A 12,132-nucleotide genomic window follows, 5' to 3' on the forward strand; every position below is an offset into this window, starting at 1 on the left:
AATCCAAAAGAAGATAGAAATAAATATGGAAAAATAAAGGCACTAGAATAGCAACACAATTCTGGAAATAAGAACAAAGTCAGAGAATCCAAACAACATAATTTCAATATTTATAATAAAACTAAAGTAATCAAGACAATGAAGCATTAGCAAAAAATAGATATATAGATCAATGGAGCAAAATAATCCTGAAACACACCCATAAAGGTATGGTCAATTGATATTTTTATATAATTATTTCTTATTTTATTTTGAAATAATTTTCTATTTACAGAAGTGTTGCAAAAAGCACAGAGAGTTTCTGTATACCCATCTCCCAGGTTCCCGTAAAATTAACATCTTATATTACTGTGGTACATTAATCAAAACAAAGAAATTTATATTGATACAATACTTTTTACTAAATTCACCAGTTTTTCCATTTTCTTTTAACGTTCCAAGATCTAAGCCAAGACGCCATGTTGCATTTAGTTATGACTTTGCAGTCGCCTCCAATCTATGGTAGTTTCTCAACTTTTCCTTATTTTTATATGAACTTAAGAGCTTTGAAGAGTTCTGATCAAGTATGATTTTAGAATGTCTCTTATTTGTATTTTGTCTAATATTTTCTCATAATTAGACTAGAGTTGTGGATTTGGAGTGAAAATCACAAGATGACGTATCCTTCTCATCACATTATATCAGGAGGCACATGATATCAACATGACTTATTATCAATGACGTTATCCATTTGTGTCTGCCAGTTTTCTACAAGGTAAAGTTCCTTTCCATATTCTATTCATTAGAAATAAGTATTTTATAAGATTTAATGATTCTTGGTGACAGAACATGACACAATGACCCTCTAATAGATGAAAGGCAGAACCTTTTGTTACTTACAGCTTCAAAGGAGAGAAGCCTGCCAAGCAGGGCCACAAGGGCGTTTGTACTAGGAGACAGGGCAACAGCAAGACGGAGTTGCGGGGGCCAGTTTGTGTGTGGCAAGCAGCTGGGGTTAACTAGGTTTCCCCAGCTCCCTGTGGATGTGCTAATTTGACTAATTTCATGGGCTCCAAGGCTTGGGAGCTATCCATCCCTAATGGTCTTTTACCAGGTTCTGGGGTGATTAGGGAGGGTGCATAGTGCCCCAGAGTATGAGAACCAGATAAGGGAAGTGGTTGGGGTGTAGACTTAATCTGCTACCCTAGAAGGGGAACTGGCCAGCCTCTAGCTAGGGCCTCAACACTGGGTCAAGACAGCATTTAAAAAGAAACAAAGAAACAAACAAAAAAGAAAAAAAACAACTCTATTACAGTGAGACACTACATTCAGCCATACTCAGGGGGGGAAGATTTAAGCTACATCTTCTGGAGGAAGTATCAACAGATTTGTGGGCGTTGTGTTAAAACCGCCACAGTAACAATTAAATATTGTGGTGGAGATAAGGACTTTAGAAATATCCCAATTCTCCTTTAAACTTCCCCACTAATTTTAGTACTCATTCATGTATCTTTCCTGCAGTAATTTTTTTCTGTTTTGTTCTAACAGTGATTTTCTATTTCGTCATTGCTTTTACGTTTATCATTTTGGATTTCTTTTGTGGAGAAAATTTATCCCTCCTTTATTTATTAAATAATTTATTTATACTCGTGTGGATTAAGGGACATTTATTTTATTATTACTGTCACCGAATGTTATTATATATTTTGACCCTCAAATTGTTCCAGCTTTGGCCATCGGGAGCTCTTTTAGGTTGGCTCCTGTTTCTTTCTGATATACATTACTTCTCTCCCTCCCTCTTTCTTTCTTTCCTTCCTTCCTCCCTCCCTCCCCCCTTCCCTCCTCATCCCTTTCATGTGCTAGATGTTCTCACTCCTACTGGGTTGTCACTATCTCTAAGCTCAATCAGCGAACAGAGGAACGCTTTTGGAGTCATCCACTCCCCTGCCTCCCAACCCCCAGTTACTTCTTATCTGGTTTTCTTTGTCCTTATAAATTTGCCTTTTCCAGAATGTCACATAAATAAAGTCATACATACTTAGTCTTTTTAGTCTGGCTTCTTTAAATAAGCAAAATGCCTTTAAGGTTAATCAATGTCGTAGTATGAATTAATAGCTCATTCCGTTTTTGTTGCTCCCTAATATTTAATTGCATGGGTGTATCATAGCTTGTTTAATCATTCAACTCTTCAAGATATCTTGACTGATTCCAGGTTCTGAATAAAATTGCTATAAATTCGTATGTGGTAAGTGTATATTTAACTTTATAAGAAATTTCCAAACTTCCCATGTGGCTGTACCATTTAGTTCAAAACAGTTTTTAATTGTACTTGAGACTTTCTCCTTGAATTCTAGCTTAAAACATTTTGGTCAAAAAGAATAACACATATGGTTTTTATTCACTTAAATTTTTTAAGCCTTGTTTTAGCTCAGAATTTGGTCTTTCTTATGAACGTTCAGTGTGTATTTCAGAAGAATGTGTATCCTGCCTTTGCTGGAGTAGTGTTCTAAAAACGTCAATTAGGTCAAGTTGGTTGATAATGTTCAGGACATCTGTATTTTCTAGTTATTTCTGATATATCTATTATAATTCACCAATTTTCTGCTTACTGGTTGCATTAGTTTCTAGATGGGCTATAACAAAGTACCACAAACCGGGTGGCTTAAAACAACAAAAATGCGTTATCTCAATTTTAGGAGGTCAAAAGTCCAAAATCAAGGTGTCACTAGTGCTGGTTCTTTCTGGATGCTCTGAGGGAGAAACTGTCTCATGTCCCTCTCCTGATAGTTTTCAGTAATCCTTGGTGTTCCTTGATATGACTCCAATCTGCCTCCATCTTCCCATGATCTTCTTCCTTGTGTGTCTCTCTGCATTTTCCCCTCTTCATACAAGGACATTAGATTTAGAGCTTACCCCAAATACAGGATAATTTTATCTTGAGTCCTTAATAATTATAATTACATCTGAAAAGATTCTTTTTCCAAATAAGGTCACATTCTAAGGTTTTGAGTAGATGTGAATTTTTTTGGGGGGGACACTATTCAACCCACTACTTCTTCTACCAATTACAAAGAAAAGGGTATTAATATCTCCTATTTTTAAGTTCATAGACGTTTGTATTTGATATGCCTTCTTGGAGAATTGACTCCTTTTTTATTACATTATGCTCCTCTCCTTATTCCTGAAAATAATACTTTTTCTGAATCTGTTTTGTCTAAAATCATTATGGCTATCCCAGATTAATTTTCTTTTGTGTTTCCATGGTATAAATTGCTCAATTCTTTTATTTTCAACCTAACTATGTATTTTTATTTAAAGAGTGTTTCTTGTAGAGAAATAAGTAATTATCTGCATTCAAAAACCTACAAGAATATTTATAGTAGCTTTATTCATAATAGACCCAAACTGGAAACAACCCAACTGTCCTTCAACTGGTTAATAAATGTCCTTAACTGGTTAATAAATAAAAATAATAAAAATAAATATATAAAAACTATGGATACGCTCAACAATAAAAATAAAAACTATAGACACTCTCAATAACACAGACACATCTCAAATTCATTTTGCTAAGTGAAAGACGGCAGACCTGAAAGGCTGTATACAGTATGAGTCTATTTATATGACATTCTAAAAAGGACATTAATATAGGAACAGCAAACAAATCAGTGGATTCCAGACGTTAAGCTGGGGCTAGACTGGAGGAAGTTTTTTTTAATGGAGAAAACTATTTCATATCAAGATTGTGATGGTGGACAAAGGATTTTGTATTTGTCACAACTCATTGAACGATATACCACATAGAATGAATTTTGCTGTAGGTAAATTAAAAAATAGATTAAAAACACTTAAGGTTAACTCAACCTTAACCACCAAAGGACAAATAGAGAACCAGATGTAAACAACAGAGAAAATCGTTTCAGCCACAATGGACTGAGAGTTTCCCTAGACCTTTAATGTGAACTAAATTAAAATTAACTTCAGAACCTCACTGGAAATCACTTATTGTGCTTTGTATAATAATTATGCTCAAGGTAACTCTTTTCACATTTTATCTAGTTTTCATTAAAGAACATGGATTTAACTTTTCATTTCCTCAATTTGTTCCATATTTTCAATAGTAGAATTTGGCACGTGGCAGATTTTTATTCCATATTTACTGAATAAACAAATATATTTTGCTATGTTTATGTTGTCAAGTTTAAGTCAATTATTATAGATTGATTTTTGGACTGAGTGTATGCATGATTAAAGGTTAAAGAATATAAAGAAACATTAGGGTAAAAACTGAGTCTATTACATTAAAGATTCTCTTCCTAGAAGAATCAGAATGCTTTAACAACTGTGGGGGATCAAGATTTGGCCACCCTGAAATATATCTCTTTACCTTGATTGTTTTCTCTGAGGGACATTTGACCTCCCCCACTAACTGCCTAAAGAATTTGACATGGTGGCTCCTTCCTGGAACAGATCTTCTATCATGATGGCTGTAATGATCATGTAAAATAGATGTTACAATGAGAGGGGCACCAAGCCCCTTTCATCAAAAAACTCTATCTCTCCCTGACCACATTATCTATAGATGACCCTGAAAAGAATTGTCTTCCTGGCCTCTGAAGTCCCAGACCACTACCCACCCCCAACACCTTCCTCGCCTTTAGCTGCAATACTTAAGCAAGCAGCTTAACAGAGGGACGAGTTGCTCATTTCTGAGCTTCTCCCATGTATACATGTTATTAAACTTGGTATTATTTTCTCCTGCTAACCTGTCTTGCTGATTATTTGGCCAGCCATAAGAACCTTAAGGGAAAGGGCAGAGGGGGATTCTCCCTCCCTCCCCACAGTTTTGGCGTTGTGAGCAGGATCCCCACTGGTTGGCAAGTTGCCTTCTCTGGCTGGAAGAACCGCCTTCTCCCTGGACTACTGCAGATGATGAGATACGGGAACGCCTGATGAAAGCCGGCAAAAGGTAAGACTTCTTACTGAGTCAGCCTCCCGGAATCTCTATCTGCGGGGTCCGGTGGAAGCAAGCGGTCAGAATTTTTTTCTCTTTCTAAATTCAGATTGGCAGGAAAAAATATTTGGGAAACTAGTTTCTTGTGCTTTTAGTGACGCTGGTAAATTTGGTGGAGTACTCTTGGTTTTGATCTTGATCCCTTTTCCTCCCAGAGATAGTCTCTGTTTTTCTCTTTTGTCTTTGTCTTGGTGTCTTTTGTCATAAGAAGGAAATACCATAGGGTAGGACGCAGGCATAGACCCTATAAGCCTGCTGTCCGGGCCGGCCCCACAGACTGGTGAGTTTGCGGGTCTCACCAGACGGGCGTCTATTTAGACAAACTTTGCTGTGGGTTATTATGCACATGAAGTGAAGGCCATTGCCAAGGGCATGTTGGAAGCCAAAAAGGCCGCAAATTTGGTGGGCACGAGTCAAGCAGTTAAGAACTGTTAGGGCACCCGCCGCCTTCAGAAGACTCCCGTGACAGGATAAATTGGGTCACGGAACGGGGTAGATGACACAGGTCCCCCGCCAACTGCAAGAAAATGTCCGTGCAACAACAAAGTACTGTGTAAAGCACACAGTCCCCAACCCTGCGGCACCTCTCCCCCCCGGGTATTATTCTGGCTCCAAGAGACCTAAGGCGTGGCTAAAGCTGGCATTGTGCATATAGAAAGAAAGAAAGAAAAAAAAACTGGATGAGGTTTTTCCTTCTGTCTTGTTCTGTGTCCTGAGAACTTGGCTTTGTGACCAGTGAGAATCTTCTCCTTGGTCTCCACCATACGGAAGGTGCATTTACCGGGGTGCACCTTGGTGGCCAGTCGAGTAGACTGGGGTTCCGAACTGTCTCTTTGCCCGGCTGTGCCAAGCCCTCAGGGGAGTTTGTCATAAAGGGCCCAGTCCATAAGGGCTTTTGTTGTCTTAACCTTCGTTGCTTGTTAGTGCTGGAAAAATCCCATTCCAGCAGCACCTGCCCGGTGTCACAGATTAGCGGGTCTGTGACTGGAGGCGTCCCACACTATTGTGGGAGACCGGAGACACCATCCTTATCGCCTGTGCAATGAAGGTCTTTACTTTCTCTGAATATCTTTGGGAGTGAATTCTGTGGATCATGGGGGCTACAACGTCTACGCCCTCACCAGGGATGCCTCTTGCATCCATGGTAAAGATTTATTCTAAGCGTGGAAAGTTACCTCCGGGTCTTTCCTTAAAAAGGCTTATTGGATTGAGTCATTATTGGAATAAATATACAAATGAAGATCCTACTTGTCAATGGCCAGACGACGGATCCTTTAAATTGGGAAAACTTCTAAACTGAAGAAAAAAAATGTTTTGAAAGCTCTCACATAATTATTTAATTGGTACCTAAGAAAAGGCCAGAAAAAGGAAGGGAAAAATTTGACTAGCCTTAAGACCTTGACTCAGGTTACAATTGAATTGAGAACATGTAAAAGTGTAAGTGTTGATAAGATTATAAAGGTTGGAATGTTTGAGCTAACTTTATATAAAGAGGTTACATCAGCTTTGCCTGAGTATGCTTTAAAATGTCTGACTGGCAACGCTTCCCTTGTCCAAAATTAGAAGACCAAGACCTATTGATAAAAATCTTAATGATAACTATGTTTAGAGGTATAAGAGGTGATGAAATTTACATGAAATTTTGTAGAAAAACTGATGTTATTTCTATTACAGAACTGGTTAACAAAAATAGTAATTTAAATGATGGCTAATTTTATCTGAAGTCTTATGAAGTCTTGTAGGCAATCTAAATAATTATTGGGAATAAGTAACTAAATAGTTGTGAAAAAGATGAATGTTGGGTGAACTTTAAACAATAATTATGTGTTATGGTGGTTACAGCTTCCAAACTCTTCTTGGTGACTTAAAACTTTAGAGTTTTGCTAAATTTTATCATAAAAATTCACTGAGCATCATCATTTCCAAATAAGATAAGATATTAGACATTGATTGCTAAATGTACGTTTGTCTACTTTTGGCTTTTCATTACAGGAAAACTAAAAGGTGTTTTGGGTCTATTGGTAAACATGTGTTTTATTAAAAGATTGTGCTATAACGTAACATGTTTCCAGAAATTATGAAGTGTTTATAAATTTTCCAAGCCACAAGATACTACTGTAAAAAAAGTTTATAATTGTTTACTTAGTTTTTACTCACAAATTAAGGTTTATAAGGGTTAAAATTTCAAATTAGTATAAGTGATTGAAGCTACTAAAAATTAAGAAAAATATGTCTGTGTACAAGGAAAGTAAGATGTATAAAGAAGGTACAAAGAATGGAAATATTTTTGTTTGGTTGATTAAGAAAGATAAATTTGTTCTCAAGTACTGGGAGGGAAAAGAAAGGCATAGGACAAATTCTGAATGTAAAAAGAAAGTTATAGAAGGTTTGTGGAAGGAATTCTGGAAAAGGAGTTTTATGCATGGTTAAATTGGATAAGATTAAGATGAATTTAATTAAGTAAATGAGTTTTAATATCAGAAGTAAGCTGGTACAAAATTATAATTTGGTCTTATTTCTCTTAAAAGGATAATTTTCTTGAACTTGATAAAGAGGTTTTAAAAGATTTTTCTTTACCTTTGTGTAAGTCTACCTAAAAGACAAAAAAATCTATGTTTTGTTAAAATAATTACCTGTGTTCAAAAGACTGAGGTCTCTCTATTAAGGCTTTTTGGACTGTTAATGCTGTTTGCTTTGACTTTTTATATTTTTGACAAGCTCCCCAAAATTCATATCTTAAATAAAGTCTTTTTTTTTACTTTTTTTCTTTGGGAATTTTCAAAGGGCCCTGAAACTTCTCAAAGAAATTTGCTCTCTTCCTATAAGGTAGAAGATACTAAACTTATTAGGCTTATTCAGTATGTTAAACTATATGGGAAGCATTATCAGACAAGTGATGATAAGCCTGCTTAGGTGGTATTTTGTGGGTAAATCTTATTGATATAGGTGTTTTAAAATTGTATAACATTACTGAAATTCTGATCTGTCATGATTATCAGTCATAATTCTGGTTATTATTATTTTAAAGTGTTGTATGTCACAAAATTAACCAAATTTCTTTGTCAATTGCCATTTTGAGATCCTGTTGTTTACAGACTTATTTCTTTGCTCCAATGCTTTTGCAAAATATGTTTCAACTTCAGAAAAATTCATGGAAAGGACTCTGACATTTACACTGGAGTAAAGGTTTCTGACAAACTTTCTGATCATAAAACTGAACTTGGTAAGAAATTACAGAAATCTGATGGAGAAACTGATGACTTCATGAAGCTGCTAACAAAGAGATTGGGATCAAGAATGGATTACACAGGACTAAACAAACTGATAAGGATGATTATAATTTTTATGATTTTTCATTTGAAGTATTGCTGAATTTTTAATATTTTGTTTTTTCGGATTTAAGGAAAACTTTTTCTCTTTTCTCCTAAGCTAGCTATGATTTATAGCAATTTGGTAAATGATACTTTTGTAAGCAAAATTGAAATATTTATCTTTTTCTTTCTACCTGATAGCTCCAGAATTTAAAAACTCTTAGTAAGTATTATTTTCATGGCAATATAGTTATTTGCATAAGTTCAATAAGAATCTGTTCTCCTTATAACAGGACACAATTGCAAACACTGGTTATATTACCAAGGCTATGACTGGAACATCATATTTGTGATATAACCATACAGCTTTTGAGGAATGAAGATTGGACTTTATGGAATAAAGCCACGTGGAACTATTGGCCTGGTACCTTATGTTCCAAGCAGCACTTACCAGGATAAGTAAAGAATGTCACTTATCTGGCAGGTACAAGGAACCGCGAAATATTTTGGGGGAACCTCGGAAGAGAGGAATTCACCCAAATCTGTAGGTATTACAGGCGAAGTCTGATGACAAAATCCTTGGCTTGGCTTTCCTGGCCTCGAGAGGCCTTTAAAGTTCAATCTGAGGTTCCTTATAAAAAGTTCCAGCAAAGCAGATTTAAAAGAGCTTATATGATCAATTGCTACTTCTTGCTGTACTTGTGTAAATAATTGGGCCAACTCTATTGGAACTAGACTTATTTTACAAACTAGTTTTAATTTGGCTATCTTTGATAAAAATGAGGGTGATTTTAGAGAGAATAATTATATTTCAGTAAAAACTATAGTATACATTTACGGATATTAGATTCTAGTTTAGTTAATTGTCTTTTGAGGTTTTTGTTTTATATCTGTTGACTGGACTGGATCCTGATTTCTTCTAGTCTCCTGAAATATCTGGCTACAGATATCCAAACTAACGTTTTTGAGTTTTTCCATCATTTTCATTTGGAATCACTGAGAACTGAACCTGCCCTTTTTCCTGAAGCCTTACAAACTGAAGCCGATGGACTTGATATAAACTTAAGAGATTACCCGATGACATCATCAGAGACATTTTAAACTGCAAAAGATGCTTTGACGCTGACATCTAAAAATCTTTTTCACTGGCTGTCCTCTAAACTCAGAAACTGCTTTACAACTTGCTCCAACCATTAACCTTGTTTTCCTTTTGCTTACATAGAAATGCTTCTATTAAATACTTGATTGCTTGCTTCCACAATATAGGCTTAACCTTGAGAGCCCACCTGCATCACCACCTTCTAAAATGAACTTAATTGAACTGACCTATTTTTTTTTTTTTTGTAGGTGAGGCTTTTTATTTGCAAAATTTCTTCTTACACATGGCTGACTTTTTTTTTTTAAATTTTTTGTTTATTGCAGTAACATTGGTTTATAACATTGTATAAATTTCAGGTGTACATCATTATACTTCTATTTCTGCATAGATTACATCATGTTCACCACCCAAATACTAATTACAACCCCTTACCACACACATGTGCTGAATTATCCCTTTCGCCCTCCTCCTTCCCCCCTTCCCCTCTGGTAAACACCAATCCAATCTCTGTCTCTATGTGTTTGTTTATTGTTGTTATTATCTATTACTTAATGAAGGAAATCATACGGTATTTGACCTTCTCCCTCTGATTTATTTCACTTTGCATAATACCCTCAATGTCCATCCATGTTGTCACAAATGGCTGGATTCCATCATTTCTTATGGCTGAGTAGTATTCCACTGCTGGGTATTTATCCAAAGAACTTGAAAACACCAATGCATAAAGATACATGCACCCCTGTGTTCATTGCAGCATTGTTAACCATAGCCAAGACTTGGAAGCAACCTAAGTGCCCATCAAGGGACAAATGGATAAAGAAGATGTGGTATATATACACAATGGAATACTACTCAGCCATAAGAAACGATGAACTGATCTATTATCAGGACTAAGAAATGTGTTCAGTGAGATGAAACAATCTACCAACTCAGCTTCTGGACTATGAAACTTCTTTAAGTTTCAAAAGGACTGTGAAACTTTTAGTTTCAAAGGTGGGACTGTGACAGATCAAGATTTGGCCACCCTGAAATATATCTCTTTACCTTAATTGTTTTCTCTGAGGGACATTTGACCTCCCCCACTAACTTCATACAGAATTTGACATGGTGGCTCTTCTTCTATCTTCTATCTTGATGATCTTCTATCATCTATCAGATCTTCTATCAGATCTTCTATCATGATGGCTGTAATGATAATGTAAAATAGATGTTACAATGGGAGGGGCACCAAGCCCTTTTTATCAAAAAACTCTATCTCTCCCTGACCACATTATCTATAGACGACCCTGAAAAGAATTGTCTTCTTGCCCTCTGAAGTCCCAGACCACTACCCACCCCCAACACCTTCCTCGCCTTTAGCTACAATACTTAAGCAAGCAGCTTAGACAGAGGGACGAGTTGCCCATTTCTGAGTTTCTCCCATGTATACATGTTATTAAACTTGGTATTATTTTCTCCTGCTAACCTGTCTTGTTGATTATTTGGCCAGCCATAAGAACCTTAAGGGAAAGGGCAGAGGGGGATTCTCCCTCCCTCCCCACACAACCTTTACAGAATATTTTCTTTACCAGATTAGTAACTTTTTGGGTGAGTTACATAGTTATACTCACCAGACAGACAAGTTTAAATATATTTGGATTAATCTCTGCAATAAAACAAGCATTTTATAGCATAAAGTCAATATCTTTAGAAAGTAGCATATTTCTGATATGCTCCTTCTTGTGTTAAATAAAAGATTGTGGCTCATATATCAGAGACTTTGTCATTTCTCCTCTCTGTGTATAATGAGTATATGTATGCTCACATATACAACTCTCTGTATTTACCTATTTGTACTCATAATTTAATTAATGAGCACATCAGTTTCTGGAACAATTTTAAGAGCTATATTATACTTTTCATATTCTGATAAATTATGTTTGTCTGCATTTATTTTGATTAAAACACATATACCCACAAATGAACACATACTTTTGTACACATAGCTTCAATTCACATGATTGCCTGTTACATTTTCTCTACCTTGAATGAGCTTCAATAAGAGAAATAAAAGCTTCTAAAACTTCTAAACTGTTTTTCTTTAATCTGACTTCTTAAGGGCTCAAGGTCTTTTCATTTTCTGTTGCTTCACCTTTCCCTATGAGTTGGCCTTAGTTTTAAGATATGAACAAACCAATTGCCTTTTCAAAATTTTTTGGTTGAACATATTTAATATAATGCCAATTGTCTTGATTAGCTTTCTCTACTAAATATGTATGGCACTATTTAAATAATACTTACCTCTCTTACTAGCAGACAGAAAATGACCTCAACTGTCAACCAGTAACCTGTTTTGGTCCCTTTTCATTGCCCCAGGGAATTGGTGTTTATGGAACTTTCTGTCATTCTTTGTCTTTCTTTCACAAAGGCAGTGCCTCTAAACCTAATTATATAATCAAATATCTGTTTCTTAATCTCATGTATATTAATAGTGGCTGATTTTTTTCTTTCCAAAACTTTCTTATCTGCATTTTTTCATATTCATTGATCTTAAAATAATTTATTTTCCCTTACACATTTTTTTTTCACAATACCCATCTAATTGAGTTTCATTTATATTATATTTTCCTTTCCCCTTTTTTCACTGGATTTTTTTTTTTTTTCTTCTTCTCTTGCATTATTTTTCTCTAAGCGTCCTGCTCTTTCAGACTTTGCTTTTCCTTTTCCTCTGGGCTTCTTTTTGAGATGCT

Source organism: Diceros bicornis, chromosome 29, assembly GCF_020826845.1.
Source record: "Diceros bicornis minor isolate mBicDic1 chromosome 29, mDicBic1.mat.cur, whole genome shotgun sequence".
NCBI classification, from domain to species: Eukaryota; Metazoa; Chordata; class Mammalia; order Perissodactyla; family Rhinocerotidae; genus Diceros; species Diceros bicornis.